Consider the following 14,677-nt stretch of genomic DNA (forward strand, 5'->3'; position numbering starts at 1 on the left):
GTAAACCAGTAAAACATATGAAGAGAAACAAACCTTGAATATAAGTTCAGTTGTTTAAACATTTGACAAACTATGGTGAGGGGGTAAGAAAACACACAAATCCAGCAGCTCCTGTATTTCAATACACCAGAACCCAATATTATTGGCGAGTCGGGTAGTCCATCATCACAGTTCGAGGGCAGGCATCATTTCAGTAATTTCATCCCGTTGCATTCACATCCGTGCCTTGAATGAGATTGAATGTGATCTTTGCTCTCAAGTATGTTCCCAAGTTTTACACTTTCGTGCTTTGCATGAATGGGAATGGAACCGTGTGTGTTGAATGAGGCTCCTTGTGAGCACTGATCTTTGTCCGGTGGAGTTCCTTTTTGTGTTGCTGTAATTGTGTCATTTCTCGATGAGAAAGATTAGGCAACATTTAGTCACTTCTAGCCATGATGCTCAATTTATTTACGAATGTACCCTAGTTACTAGGGACCGTTTACGTTGGAGAACAAGATCTATTGTATGCCTGTGTATTTGGGGAAGTCAAATCTGAAATAATGATGAAATTGCGTGTATCCAAAGTTAAAACTCGTGATTTGTCGCCCTTTGGTGTGTAAAAGATGCAAAAGCTTACAGCACCTGGTATTCCCAGGCGGTCTCCCATCCAAGTACTGACCAGGCCCGAGCCTGCTTAGCTTCCGAGATCGGACGAGATCGGGCGTATTCAGGCTAGTATGGCCGTAAGCCAGGGAGGCTGTCCCTGACGCTCTACTTAAAGGGATGGCAATATCCGTTTCTGCCGTTCATACTTACAGTTGAACTGTCTCTCTACTCTAAAGCCCGGGACACACCAGCGCGCCGCAGACAGTCCCTGCTAATATGCCACGTTGTGGCAACGTTGTGCGTTAGCTGGGGTGCCACACCAGACCGGAACTATATTTTACAAAACGAACACATTTGTCTTGATAAAACAGCTGTAATTGAGTGCCTGACACGCCAGTCAAGCGCAATCTTGAGAAGGTGTGCATTTCAGTAAGGATTTCAATTGACATGCAGTATGAAACTGAAAGGAGGTTGCATCACTATGATGCATAACATTGCATGTATTGTATTTTCAAGTGTGTGCATTCATCCTGTTGTCATTTTGTTTTGAAAGCAGAAGAATCATTCAACAGGTTGCTGAGACAAATGTAAACCAGTAAAACATATGAAGAGAAACAAACCTTGAATATAAGTTCAGTTGTTTAAACATTTGACAAACTATGGTGAGGGGGTAAGAAAACACACAAATCCAGCAGCTCCTGTATTTCAATACACCAGAACCCAATATTATTGGCGAGTCGGGTAGTCCATCATCACAGTTCGAGGGCAGGCATCATTTCAGTAATTTCATCCCGTTGCATTCACATCCGTGCCTTGAATGAGATTGAATGTGATCTTTGCTCTCAAGTATGTTCCCAAGTTTTACACTTTCGTGCTTTGCATGAATGGGAATGGAACTGTGTGTGTTGAATGAGGCTCCTTGTGAGCACTGATCTTTGTCCGGTGGAGTTCCTTTTTGTGTTGCTGTAATTGTGTCATTTCTCGATGAGAAAGATTAGGCAACATTTAGTCACTTCTAGCCATGATGCTCAATTTATTTACGAATGTACCCTAGTTACTAAGGACCGTTTACGTTGGAGAACAAGATCTATTGTATGCCTGTGTATTTGGGGAAGTCAAATCTGAAATAATGATGAAATTGCGTGTATCCAAAGTTAAAACTCGTGATTTGTCGCGCTCTGGTGTGTAAAAGATGCAAAAGCTTACAGCACCTGGTATTCCCAGGCGGTCTCCCATCCAAGTACTGACCAGGCCCGAGCCTGCTTAGCTTCCGAGATCGGACGAGATCGGGCGTATTCAGGCTAGTATGGCCGTAAGCCAGGGAGGCTGTCCCTGACGCTCTACTTAAAGGGATGGCAATATCCGTTTCTGCCGTTCATACTTACAGTTGAACTGTCTCTCTACTCTAAAGCCCGGGACACACCAGCGCGCCGCAGACAGTCCCTGCTAATATGCCACGTTGTGGCAACGTTGTGCGTTAGCTGGGGTGCCACACCAGACCGGATCTATATTTTACAAAACGAACACATTTGTCTTGATAAAACAGCTGTAATTGAGTGCCTGACACGCCAGTCAAGCGCAATCTTGAGAAGGTGTGCATTTCAGTAAGGATTTCAATTGACATGCAGTATGAAACTGAAAGGAGGTTGCATCACTATGATGCATAACATTGCATGTATTGTATTTTCAAGTGTGTGCATTCATCCTGTTGTCATTTTGTTTTGAAAGCAGAAGAATCATTCAACAGGTTGCTGAGACAAATGTAAACCAGTAAAACATATGAAGAGAAACAAACCTTGAATATAAGTTCAGTTGTTTAAACATTTGACAAACTATGGTGAGGGGGTAAGAAAACACACAAATCCAGCAGCTCCTGTATTTCAATACACCAGAACCCAATATTATTGGCGAGTCGGGTAGTCCATCATCACAGTTCGAGGGCAGGCATCATTTCAGTAATTTCACCCCGTTGCATTCACATCCGTGCCTTGAATGAGATTGAATGTGATCTTTGCTCTCAAGTATGTTCCCAAGTTTTACACTTTCGTGCTTTGCATGAATGGGAATGGAACCGTGTGTGTTGAATGAGGCTCCTTGTGAGCACTGATCTTTGTCCGGTGGAGTTCCTTTTTGTGTTGCTGTAATTGTGTCATTTCTCGATGAGAAAGATTAGGCAACATTTAGTCACTTCTAGCCATGATGCTCAATTTATTTACGAATGTACCCTTGTTACTAGGGACCGTTTACGTTGGAGAACAAGATCTATTGTATGCCTGTGTATTTGGGGAAGTCAAATCTGAAATAATGATGAAATTGCGTGTATCCAAAGTTAAAACTCGTGATTTGTCGCGCTCTGGTGTGTAAAAGATGCAAAAGCTTACAGCACCTGGTATTCCCAGGGGGTCTCCCATTCAAGTACTGACCAGGCCCGAGCCTGCTTAGCTTCCGAGATCGGACGAGATCGGGCGTATTCAGGCTAGTATGGCCGTAAGCCAGGGAGGCTGTCCCTGACGCTCTACTTAAAGGGATGGCAATATCCGTTTCTGCCGTTCATACTTACAGTTGAACTGTCTCTCTACTCTAAAGCCCGGGACACACCAGCGCGCCGCAGACAGTCCCTGCTAATATGCCACGTTGTGGCAACGTTGTGCGTTAGCTGGGGTGCCACACCAGACCGGAACTATATTTTACAAAACGAACACATTTGTCTTGATAAAACAGCTGTAATTGAGTGCCTGACACGCCAGTCAAGCGCAATCTTGAGAAGGTGTGCATTTCAGTAAGGATTTCAATTGACATGCAGTATGAAACTGAAAGGAGGTTGCATCACTATGATGCATAACATTGCATGTATTGTATTTTCAAGTGTGTGCATTCATCCTGTTGTCATTTTGTTTTGAAAGCAGAAGAATCATTCAACAGGTTGCTGAGACAAATGTAAACCAGTAAAACATATGAAGAGAAACAAACCTTGAATATAAGTTCAGTTGTTTAAACATTTGACAAACTATGGTGAGGGGGTAAGAAAACACACAAATCCAGCAGCTCCTGTATTTCAATACACCAGAACCCAATATTATTGGCGAGTCGGGTAGTCCATCATCACAGTTCGAGGGCAGGCATCATTTCAGTAATTTCACCCCGTTGCATTCACATCCGTGCCTTGAATGAGATTGAATGTGATCTTTGCTCTCAAGTATGTTCCCAAGTTTTACACTTTCGTGCTTTGCATGAATGGGAATGGAACCGTGTGTGTTGAATGAGGCTCCTTGTGAGCACTGATCTTTGTCCGGTGGAGTTCCTTTTTGTGTTGCTGTAATTGTGTCATTTCTCGATGAGAAAGATTAGGCAACATTTAGTCACTTCTAGCCATGATGCTCAATTTATTTACGAATGTACCCTAGTTACTAGGGACCGTTTACGTTGGAGAACAAGATCTATTGTATGCCTGTGTATTTGGGGAAGTCAAATCTGAAATAATGATGAAATTGCGTGTATCCAAAGTTAAAACTCGTGATTTGTCGCGCTCTGGTGTGTAAAAGATGCAAAAGCTTACAGCACCTGGTATTCCCAGGCGGTCTCCCATCCAAGTACTGACCAGGCCCGAGCCTGCTTAGCTTCCGAGATCGGACGAGATCGGGCGTATTCAGGCTAGTATGGCCGTAAGCCAGGGAGGCTGTCCCTGACGCTCTACTTAAAGGGATGGCAATATCCGTTTCTGCCGTTCATACTTACAGTTGAACTGTCTCTCTACTCTAAAGCCCGGGACACACCAGCGCGCCGCAGACAGTCCCTGCTAATATGCCACGTTGTGGCAACGTTGTGCGTTAGCTGGGGTGCCACACCAGACCGGAACTATATTTTACAAAACGAACACATTTGTCTTGATAAAACAGCTGTAATTGAGTGCCTGACACGCCAGTCAAGCGCAATCTTGAGAAGGTGTGCATTTCAGTAAGGATTTCAATTGACATGCAGTATGAAACTGAAAGGAGGTTGCATCACTATGATGCATAACATTGCATGTTTTGTATTTTCAAGTGTGTGCATTCATCCTGTTGTCATTTTGTTTTGAAAGCAGAAGAATCATTCAACAGGTTGCTGAGACAAATGTAAACCAGTAAAACATATGAAGAGAAACAAACCTTGAATATAAGTTCAGTTGTTTAAACATTTGACAAACTATGGTGAGGGGGTAAGAAAACACACAAATCCAGCAGCTCCTGTATTTCAATACACCAGAACCCAATATTATTGGCGAGTCGGGTAGTCCATCATCACAGTTCGAGGGCAGGCATCATTTCAGTAATTTCATCCCGTTGCATTCACATCCGTGCCTTGAATGAGATTCAATGTGATCTTTGCTCTCAAGTATGTTCCCAAGTTTTACACTTTCGTGCTTTGCATGAATGGGAATGGAACCGTGTGTGTTGAATGAGGCTCCTTGTGAGCACTGAACTTTGTCCGGTGGAGTTCCTTTTTGTGTTGCTGTAATTGTGTCATTTCTCGATGAGAAAGATTAGGCAACATTTAGTCACTTCTAGCCATGATGCTCAATTTATTTACAAATGTACAATAGTTACTAGGGACCGATTACGTTGGAGAACAAGATCTATTGAATGCCTGTGTATTTGGGGAAGTCAAATCTGAAATAATGATGAAATTGCGTGTATCCAAAGTTAAAACTTGTGATTTGTCGCCCTTTGGTTTGTAAAAGATGCAAAAGCTTACAGCACCTGGTATTCCCAGGCGGTCTCCCATCCAAGTACTGACAAGGCCCGAGCCTGCTTAGCTTCCGAGATCGGACGAGATCGGGCGTATTCAGGCTAGTATGGCCGTAAGCCAGGGAGGCTGTCCCTGACGCTCTACTTAAAGGGAAGGCAATATCCGTTTCTGCCGTTCATACTTACAGTTGAACTGTCTCTCTACTCTAAAGCCCGGGACACACCAGCGCGCCGCAGACAGTCCCTGCTAACACGAAACGTTGTGGCAACATTGTGGCAACGTTGTGCGTTAGCTGGGGTGCCACACCAGACCGGAACTATATATTACAAAACGAACACATTGTCTTGATAAAACAGCTGTAATTGAGTGCCTGACACGCCAGTCAAGCGCAATCTTGAGAAGGTGTGCATTTCAGTAAGGATTTCAATTGACATGCAGTATGAAACTGAAAGGAGGTTGCATCACTATGATGCATAACATTGCATGTATTGTATTTTCAAGTGTGTGCATTCATCCTGTTTACATTTTGTTTTGAAAGCAGAAGAATCATTCAACAGGTTGCTGAGACAAATGTAAACCAGTAAAACATATGAAGAGAAACAAACCTTGAATATAAGTTCAGTTGTTTAAACATTTGACAAACTATGGTGAGGGGGTAAGAAAACACACAAATCCAGCAGCTCCTGTATTTCAATACACCAGAAGCCAATATTATTGGCGAGTCGGGTAGTCCATCATCACAGTTCGAGGGCAGGCATCATTTCAGTAATTTCATCCCGTTGCATTCACATCCGTGCCTTGAATGAGATTCAATGTGATCTTTGCTCTCAAGTATGTTCCCAAGTTTTACACTTTCGTGCTTTGCATGAATGGGAATGGAACCGTGTGTGTTGAATGAGGCTCCTTGTGAGCACTGAACTTTGTCCGGTGGAGTTCCTTTTTGTGTTGCTGTAATTGTGTCATTTCTCGATGAGAAAGATTAGGCAACATTTAGTCACTTCTAGCCATGATGCTCAATTTATTTACAAATGTACACTAGTTACTAGGGACCGTTTACGTTGGAGAACAAGATCTATTGTATGCCTGTGTATTTGGGGAAGTCAAATCTGAAATAATGATGAAATTGCGTGTATCCAAAGTTAAAACTTGTGATTTGTCGCCCTTTGGTGTGTAAAAGATGCAAAAGCTTACAGCACCTGGTATTCCCAGGCGGTCTCCCATCCAAGTACTGACCAGGCCCGAGCCTGCTTAGTTTCCGAGATCGGACGAGATTGGGCGTATTCAGGCTAGTATGGCCGTAAGCCAGGGAGGCTGTCCCTGACGCTCTACTTAAAGGGAAGGCAATATCCGTTTCTGCCGTTCATACTTACAGTTGAACTGTCTCTCTACTCTAAAGCCCGGGACACACCAGCGCGCCGCAGACAGTCCCTGCTAACACGCCACGTTGTGGCAACATTGTGGCAACGTTGTGCGTTAGCTGGGGTGCCACACCAGACCGGAACTATATATTACAAAACGAACACATTGTCTTGATAAAACAGCTGTAATTGAGTGCCTGACACGCCAGTCAAGCGCAATCTTGAGAAGGTGTGCATTTCAGTAAGGATTTCAATTGACATGCAGTATGAAACTGAAAGGAGGTTGCATCACTATGATGCATAACATTGCATGTATTGTATTTTCAAGTGTTTGCATTCATCCTGTTGTCATTTTGTTTTGAAAGCAGAAGAATCATTCAACAGGTTGCTGAGACAAATGTAAACCAGTAAAACATATGAAGAGAAACAAACCTTGAATATAAGTTCAGTTGTTTAAACATTTGACAAACTATGGTGAGGGGGTAAGAAAACACACAAATCCAGCAGCTCCTGTATTTCAATACACCAGAACCCAATATTATTGGCGAGTCGGGTAGTCCATCATCACAGTTCGAGGGCAGGCATCATTTCAGTAATTTCATCCCGTTGCATTCACATCCGTGCCTTGAATGAGATTGAATGTGATCTTTGCTCTCAAGTATGTTCCCAAGTTTTACACTTTCGTGCTTTGCATGAATGGGAATGGAACCGTGTGTGTTGAATGAGGCTCCTTGTGAGCACTGAACTTTGTCCGGTGGAGTTCCTTTTTGTGTTGCTGTAATTGTGTCATTTCTCGATGAGAAAGATTAGGCAACATTTAGTCACTTCTAGCCATGATGCTCAATTTATTTACGAATGTACCCTAGTTACTAGGGACCGTTTACGTTGGAGAACAAGATCTAATGTATGCCTGTGTATTTGGGGAAGTCAAATCTGAAATAATGATGAAATTGCGTGTATCCAAAGTTAAAACTCGTGATTTGTCGCCCTCTGGTGTGTAAAAGATGCAAAAGCTTACAGCACCTGGTATTCCCAGGCGGTCTCCCATCCAAGTACTGACCAGGCCCGAGCCTGCTTAGCTTCCGAGATCGGACGAGATCGGGCGTATTCAGGCTAGTATGGCCGTAAGCCAGGGAGGCTGTCCCTGACGCTCTACTTAAAGGGAAGGCAATATCCGTTTCTGCCGTTCATACTTACAGTTGAACTGTCTCTCTACTCTAAAGCCCGGGACACACCAGCGCGCCGCAGACAGTCCCTGCTAACACGCCACGTTGTGGCAACATTGTGGCAACGTTGTGCGTTAGCTGGGGTGCCACACCAGACCGGAACTATATATTACAAAACGAACACATTGTCTTGATAAAACAGCTGTAATTGAGTGCCTGACACGCCAGTCAAGCGCAATCTTGACAAGGTGTGCATTTCAGTAAGGATTTCAATTGACATGCAGTATGAAACTGAAAGGAGGTTGCATCACTATGATGCATAACATTGCATGTATTGTATTTTCAAGTGTGTGCATTCATCCTGTTGTCATTTTGTTTTGAAAGCAGAAGAATCATTCAACAGGTTGCTGAGACAAATGTAAACCAGTAAAACATATGAAGAGAAACAAACCTTGAATATAAGTTCAGTTGTTTAAACATTTGACAAACTATGGTGAGGGGGTAAGAAAACATACAAATCCAGCAGCTCCTGTATTTCAATACACCAGAACCCAACATGATTGGCGAGTCGGGTAGTCCATCATCACAGTTCGAGGGCAGGCATCATTTCAGTAATTTCATCCCGTTGCATTCACATCCGTGCCTTGAATGAGATTGAATGTGATCTTTGCTCTCAAGTATGTTCCCAAGTTTTACACTTTCTTGCTTTGCATGAATGGGAATGGAACCGTGTGTGTTGAATGAGGCTCCTTGTGAGCACTGAACTTTGTCCGGTGGAGTTCCTTTTTGTGTTGCTGTAATTGTGTCATTTCTCGATGAGAAAGATTAGGCAACATTTAGTCACTTCTAGCCATGATGCTCAATTTAGTTACGAATGTACCCTAGTTACTAGGGACCGTTTACGTTGGAGAACAAGATCTATTGTATGCCTGTGTATTTGGGGAAGTAAAATCTGAAATAATGATGAAATTGTGTGTATCCAAAGTTAAAACTCGTGATTTGTCGCCCTCTGGTGTGTAAAAGGTGCAAAAGCTTACAGCACCTGGTATTCCCAGGCGGTCTCCCATCCAAGTGCTGACCAGGCCCGAGCCTGCTTGGCTTCCGAGATCGGACGAGATCGGGCGTATTCAGGCTAGAATGGCCATAAGCCAGGGAGGCTGTTCCTGACGCTCTACTTAAAGGGAAGGCAATATCCGTTTCTGCCGTTCATACTTACAGTTGAACTGTCTCTCTACTCTAAAGCCCGGGACACACCAGCGCGCCGCAGACTGTCCCTGCTAACACGCCACGTTGTGGCAACGTTGTGCGTTAGCTGGGGTGCCACACCAGACCGGAACTATATTTTACAAAACGAACACATTGTCTTGATAAAACAGCTGTAATTGAGTGCCTGACACGCCAGTCAAGCGCAATCTTGAGAAGGTGTGCATTTCAGTAAGGATTTCAATTGACATGCAGTATGAAACTGAAAGGAGGTTGCATCACTATGATGCATAACATTGCATGTAGTGTATTTTCAAGTGTGTGCATTCATCCTGTTGTCATTTTGTTTTGAAAGCAGATGAATCATTCAACAGGTTGCTGAGACAAATGTAAACCAGTAAAACATATGAAGAGAAACAAACCTTGAATATAAGTTCAGTTGTTTAAACATTTGACAAACTATGGTGAGGCGGTAAGAAAACACACAAATCCAGCAGCTCCTGTATTTCAATACACCAGAACCCAATATTATTGGCGAGTCGGGTAGTCCATCATCACAGTTCGAGGGCAGGCATCATTTCAGTAATTTCATCCCGTTGCATTCACATCCGTGCCTTGAATGAGATTGAATGTGATCTTTGCTCTCAAGTACGTTCCCAAGTTTTACACTTTCGTGCTTTGCATGAATGGGAATGGAACCGTGTGTGTTGAATGAGGCTCCTTGTGAGCACTGAACTTTGTCCGGTGGAGTTCCTTTTTGTGTTGCTGTAATTGTGTCATTTCTTGATGAGAAAGATTAGGCAACATTTAGTCACTTCTAGCCATGATGCTCAATTTATTTACGAATGTACCCTAGTTACTAGGGACCGTTTACGTTGGAGAACAAGATCTATTGTATGCCTGTGTATTTGGGGAAGTAAAATCTGAAATAATGATGAAATTGTGTGTATCCAAAGTTAAAACTCGTGATTTGTCGCCCTCTGGTGTGTAAAAGGTGCAAAAGCTTACAGCACCTGGTATTCCCAGGCGGTCTCCCATCCAAGTACTAACCAGGCCCGAGCCTGCTTGGCTTCCGAGATCGGACGAGATCGGGCGTATTCAGGCTAGTATGGCCGTAATCCAGGGAGGCTGTCCCTGACGCTCTATTTAAAGGGAAGGCAATATCCGTTTCTGCCATTCATACTTACAGTTGAACTGTCTCTCTACTCTAAAGCCCGGGACACACCAGCGCGCCACAGACAGTCCCTGCTAACACGCCACGTTGTGGCAACGTTGTGCGTTAGCTGGGGTGCCACACCAGACCGGAACTATATTTTACAAAACGAACACATTGTCTTGATAAAACAGCTGTAATTGAGTGCCTGACACGCCAGTCAAGCGCAATCTTGAGAAGGTGTGCATTTCAGTAAGGATTTCAATTGACATGCAGTATGAAACTGAAAGGAGGTTGCATCACTATGATGCATAACATTGCATGTATTGTATTTTCAAGTGTGTGCATTCATCCTGTTGTCATTTTGTTTTGAAAGCAGAAGAATCATTCAACAGGTTGCTGAGACAAATGTAAACCAGTAAAACATATGAAGAGAAACAAACCTTCAATATAAGTTCAGTTGTTTAAACATTTGACAAACTATGGTGAGGGGGTAAGAAATGACACAAATCCAGCAGCTCCTGTATTTCAATACACCAGAAGCCAATATTATTGGCGAGTCGGGTAGTCCATCATCACAGTTCAAGGGCAGGCATCATTTCAGTAATTTCATCCCGTTGCATTCACATCCGTGCCTTGAATGAGATTGAATGTGATCTTTGCTCTCAAGTATGTTCCCAAGTTTTACACTTTCGTGCTTTGCATGAATGGGAATGGAACCGTGTGTGTTGAATGAGGCTCCTTGTGAGCACTGAACTTTGTCCGGTGGAGTTCTTTTTGTGTTGCTGTAATTGTGTCATTTCTCGATGAGAAAGATTAGGCAACATTTAGTCACTTCTAGCCATGATGCTCAATTTATTTACGAATGTACCCTAGTTACTAGGGACCGTTTACGTTGGAGAACAAGATCTATTGTATGCCTGTGTATTTGGGGAAGTAAAATCTGAAATAATGATGAAATTGTGTGTATCCAAAGTTAAAACTCGTGATTTGTCGCCCTCTGGTGTGTAAAAGGTGAAGAAGCTTACAGCACCTGGTATTCCCAGGCGGTCTCCCATCCAAGTACTGACCAGACCCGAGCCTGCTTGGCTTCCGAGATCGGACGAGATCGGGCGTATTCAGGCTAATATGGCCGTAAGCCAGGGAGGCTGTCCCTGACGCTCTAGTTAAAGGGAAGGCAATATCCGTTTCTGCCGTTCATACTTACAGTTGAACTGTCTCTCTACTCTAAAGCCCGGGACACACCAGCGCGCCGCAGACAGTCCCTGCTAACACGCCACGTTGTGGCAACGTTGTGCGTTAGCTGGGGTGCCACACCAGACCGGAACTATATTTTACAAAACGAACACATTGTCTTGATAAAACAGCTGTAATTGAGTGCCTGACACGCCAGTCAAGCGCAATCTTGAGAAGGTGTGCATTTCAGTAAGGATTTCAATTGACATGCAGTATGAAACTGAAAGGAGGTTGCATCACTATGATGCATAACATTGCATGTATTGTATTTTCAAGTGTGTGCATTCATCCTGTTGTCATTTTGTTTTGAAAGCAGAAGAATCATTCAACAGGTTGCTGAGACAAATGTAAACCAGTAAAACATATGAAGAGAAACAAACCTTGAATATAAGTTCAGTTGTTTAAACATTTGACAAACTATGGTGAGGGGGTAAGAAAACACACAAATCCAGCAGCTCCTGTATTTCAATACACCAGAACCCAATATTATTGGCGAATCAGGTAGTCCATCATCACAGTTCGAGGGCAGGCATCATTTCAGTAATTTCATCCCGTTGCATTCACATCCGTGCCTTGAATGAGATTGAATGTGATCTTTGCTCTCAAGTATGTTCCCAAGTTTTACACTTTCGTGCTTTGCATGAATGGGAATGGAACCGTGTGTGTTGAATGAGGCTCCTTGTGAGCACTGAACTTTGTCCGGTGGAGTTCCTTTTTGTGTTGCTGTAATTGTGTCATTTCTCGATGAGAAAGATTAGGCAACATTTAGTCACTTCTAGCCATGATGCTCAATTTATTTATGAATGTACCCTAGTTACTAGGGACCGTTTACGTTGGAGAACAAGATCTATTGTATGCCTGTGTATTTGGGGAAGTCAAATCTGAAATAATGATGAAATTGCGTGTATCCAAAGTTAAAACTCGTGATTTGTCGCCCTCTGGTGTGTAAAAGATGCAAAAGCTTACAGCACCTGGTATTCCCAGGCGGTCTCCCATTCAAGTACTGACCAGGCCCGAGCCTGCTTAGCTTCCGAGATCGGACGAGATCGAGCGTATTCAGGCTAGTATGGCCGTAAGCCAGGAAGGCTGTCCCTGACGCTCTACTTAAAGGGAAGGCAATATCCGTTTCTGCCGTTCATACTTACAGTTGAACTGTCTCTCTACTCTAAAGCCCGGGACACACCAGCGCGCCGCAGACAGTCCCTGCTAACACGCCACGTTGTGGCAACATTGTGGCAACGTTGTGCGTTAGCTGGGGTGCCACACCAGACCGGAAGTATATATTACAAAACGAACACATTGTTTTGATAAAACAGCTGTAATTGAGTGCCTGACACGCCAGTCAAGCGCAATCTTGAGAAGGTGTGCATTTCAGTAAGGATTTCAATTGACATGCAGTATGAAACTGAAAGGAGGTTGCATCACTATGATGCATAACATTGCATGTATTGTATTTTCAAGTGTGTGCATTCATCCTGTTGTCATTTTGTTTTGAAAGCAGAAGAATCATTCAACAGGTTGCTGAGACAAATGTAAACCAGTAAAACATATGAAGAAAAATAAACCTTGAATATAAGTTCAGTTGTTTAAACATTTGACAAACTATGGTGAGGGGGTAAGAAAACACACAAATCCAGCAGCTCCTGTATTTCAATACACCAGAACCCAATATTATTGGCGAGTCGGGTAGTCCATCATCACAGTTCGAGGGCAGGCATCATTTCAGTAATTTCATCCCGTTGCATTCACATCCGTGCCTTGAATGAGATTGAATGTGATCTTTGCTCTCAAGTATGTTCCCAAGTTTTACACTTTCGTGCTTTGCATGAATGGGAATGGAACCGTGTGTGTTGAATGAGGCTCCTTGTGAGCACTGAACTTTGTCCGGTGGAGTTCCTTTTTGTGTTGCTGTAATTGTGTCATTTCTCGATGAGAAAGATTAGGCAACATTTAGACACTTCTAGCCATGATGCTCAATTTATTTATGAATGTACCCTAGTTACTAGGGACCTTTTACGTTGGAGAACAAGATCTATTGTATGCCTGTGTATTTGGGGAAGTAAAACCTGAAATAATGATGAAATTGTGTGTATCCAAAGTTAAAACTCGTGATTTGTCGCCCTCTGGTGTGTAAAATATGCAAAAGCTTACAGCACCTGGTATTCCCAGGCGGTCTCCCATCCAAGTACTGACCAGGCCCGAGCCAGCTTAGCTTCCGAGATCGGACGAGATCGGGCGTATTCAGGCTAGTATGGCCGTAAGCCAGGGAGGCTGTCCCTGACGCTCTACTTAAAGGGAAGGCAATATCCGTTTCTGCCGCTCATGCTTGCAGTTGAACTGTCTCTCTACTCTAAAGTCCGGGACACACCAGCGCGCCGCAGACAGTCCCTGCTAACACGAAACGTTGTGGCAACGTTGTGCGTTAGCTGGGGTGCCACACCAGACCGGAACTATATTTTACAAAACGAACACATTGTCTTGATAATACAGCTGTAATTGAGTGCCTGACACGCCAGTCAAGCGCAATCTTGAGAAGGTGTGCATTTCAGTAAGGATTTCAATTGACATGCAGTATGAAACTGAAAGGAGGTTGCATCACTATGATGCATAACATTGCATGTATTGTATTTTCAAGTGTGTGCATTCATCCTGTTGTCATTTTGTTTTGAAAGCAGAAGAATCATTCAACTAGTTGCTGAGACAAATGTAAACCAGTAAAACATATGAAGAGAAACAAACCTTGAATATAAGTTCAGTTGTTTAAACATTTGACAAACTATGGTGAGGGGGTAAGAAAACACACAAATCCAGCAGCTCCTGTATTTCAATACACCAGAACCCAATATTATTGGCGAGTCGGGTAGTCCATCATCACAGTTCGAGGGCAGGCATCATTTCAGTAATTTCACCCCGTTGCATTCACATCCGTGCCTTGAATGAGATTGAATGTGATCTTTGCTCTCAAGTATGTTCCCAAGTTTTACACTTTCGTGCTTTGCATGAATGGGAATGGAACCGTGTGTGTTGAATGAGGCTCCTTGTGAGCACTGATCTTTGTCCGGTGGAGTTCCTTTTTGTGTTGCTGTAATTGTGTCATTTCTCGATGAGAAAGATTAGGCAACATTTAGTCACTTCTAGCCATGATGCTCAATTTATTTACGAATGTACCCTAGTTACTAGGGACCGTTTACGTTGGAGAACAAGATCTATTGTATGCCTGTGTATTTGGGGAAGTCAAATCTGAAATA

General features: G+C 43.3%; 12 non-coding genes across 12 annotated transcripts; all 12 read right to left on the minus strand.

The window, feature by feature from the left end:
• Positions 1 to 612: 612 nt before the first annotated feature.
• On the minus strand, positions 613 to 731 carry LOC136757880 (5S ribosomal RNA). Its single transcript, XR_010819695.1, has one exon. It is a non-coding gene; the product is annotated as a 5S ribosomal RNA (ribosomal RNA).
• Positions 732 to 1,787: 1,056 nt separating this feature from the next.
• Positions 1,788 to 1,906, minus strand: LOC136757881 (5S ribosomal RNA). The gene has a single exon (XR_010819696.1). It is a non-coding gene; the product is annotated as a 5S ribosomal RNA (ribosomal RNA).
• Positions 1,907 to 2,962: 1,056 nt separating this feature from the next.
• On the minus strand, positions 2,963 to 3,081 carry LOC136756044 (5S ribosomal RNA). The gene has a single exon (XR_010818149.1). It is a non-coding gene; the product is annotated as a 5S ribosomal RNA (ribosomal RNA).
• A 1,056-nt stretch (positions 3,082 to 4,137) lies between these two features.
• Positions 4,138 to 4,256, minus strand: LOC136757882 (5S ribosomal RNA). The gene has a single exon (XR_010819697.1). It is a non-coding gene; the product is annotated as a 5S ribosomal RNA (ribosomal RNA).
• Positions 4,257 to 5,312: 1,056 nt separating this feature from the next.
• On the minus strand, positions 5,313 to 5,431 carry LOC136756924 (5S ribosomal RNA). Its single transcript, XR_010818975.1, has one exon. It is a non-coding gene; the product is annotated as a 5S ribosomal RNA (ribosomal RNA).
• Positions 5,432 to 6,497: 1,066 nt separating this feature from the next.
• Positions 6,498 to 6,616, minus strand: LOC136757341 (5S ribosomal RNA). Its single transcript, XR_010819374.1, has one exon. It is a non-coding gene; the product is annotated as a 5S ribosomal RNA (ribosomal RNA).
• Positions 6,617 to 7,682: 1,066 nt separating this feature from the next.
• On the minus strand, positions 7,683 to 7,801 carry LOC136757883 (5S ribosomal RNA). Its single transcript, XR_010819698.1, has one exon. It is a non-coding gene; the product is annotated as a 5S ribosomal RNA (ribosomal RNA).
• Positions 7,802 to 8,867: 1,066 nt separating this feature from the next.
• On the minus strand, positions 8,868 to 8,986 carry LOC136757456 (5S ribosomal RNA). The gene has a single exon (XR_010819476.1). It is a non-coding gene; the product is annotated as a 5S ribosomal RNA (ribosomal RNA).
• Positions 8,987 to 10,041: 1,055 nt separating this feature from the next.
• LOC136756521 (5S ribosomal RNA) lies at positions 10,042 to 10,160 on the minus strand. The gene has a single exon (XR_010818599.1). It is a non-coding gene; the product is annotated as a 5S ribosomal RNA (ribosomal RNA).
• A 1,054-nt stretch (positions 10,161 to 11,214) lies between these two features.
• LOC136757229 (5S ribosomal RNA) lies at positions 11,215 to 11,333 on the minus strand. Its single transcript, XR_010819267.1, has one exon. It is a non-coding gene; the product is annotated as a 5S ribosomal RNA (ribosomal RNA).
• A 1,055-nt stretch (positions 11,334 to 12,388) lies between these two features.
• Positions 12,389 to 12,507, minus strand: LOC136756611 (5S ribosomal RNA). The gene has a single exon (XR_010818684.1). It is a non-coding gene; the product is annotated as a 5S ribosomal RNA (ribosomal RNA).
• Positions 12,508 to 13,573: 1,066 nt separating this feature from the next.
• LOC136756390 (5S ribosomal RNA) lies at positions 13,574 to 13,692 on the minus strand. Its single transcript, XR_010818478.1, has one exon. It is a non-coding gene; the product is annotated as a 5S ribosomal RNA (ribosomal RNA).
• Positions 13,693 to 14,677: the final 985 nt, after the last annotated feature.

The sequence above is a fragment of the Amia ocellicauda genome, chromosome 8 (genome assembly GCF_036373705.1).
Source record: "Amia ocellicauda isolate fAmiCal2 chromosome 8, fAmiCal2.hap1, whole genome shotgun sequence".
NCBI lineage: Eukaryota > Metazoa > Chordata > Actinopteri > Amiiformes > Amiidae > Amia > Amia ocellicauda.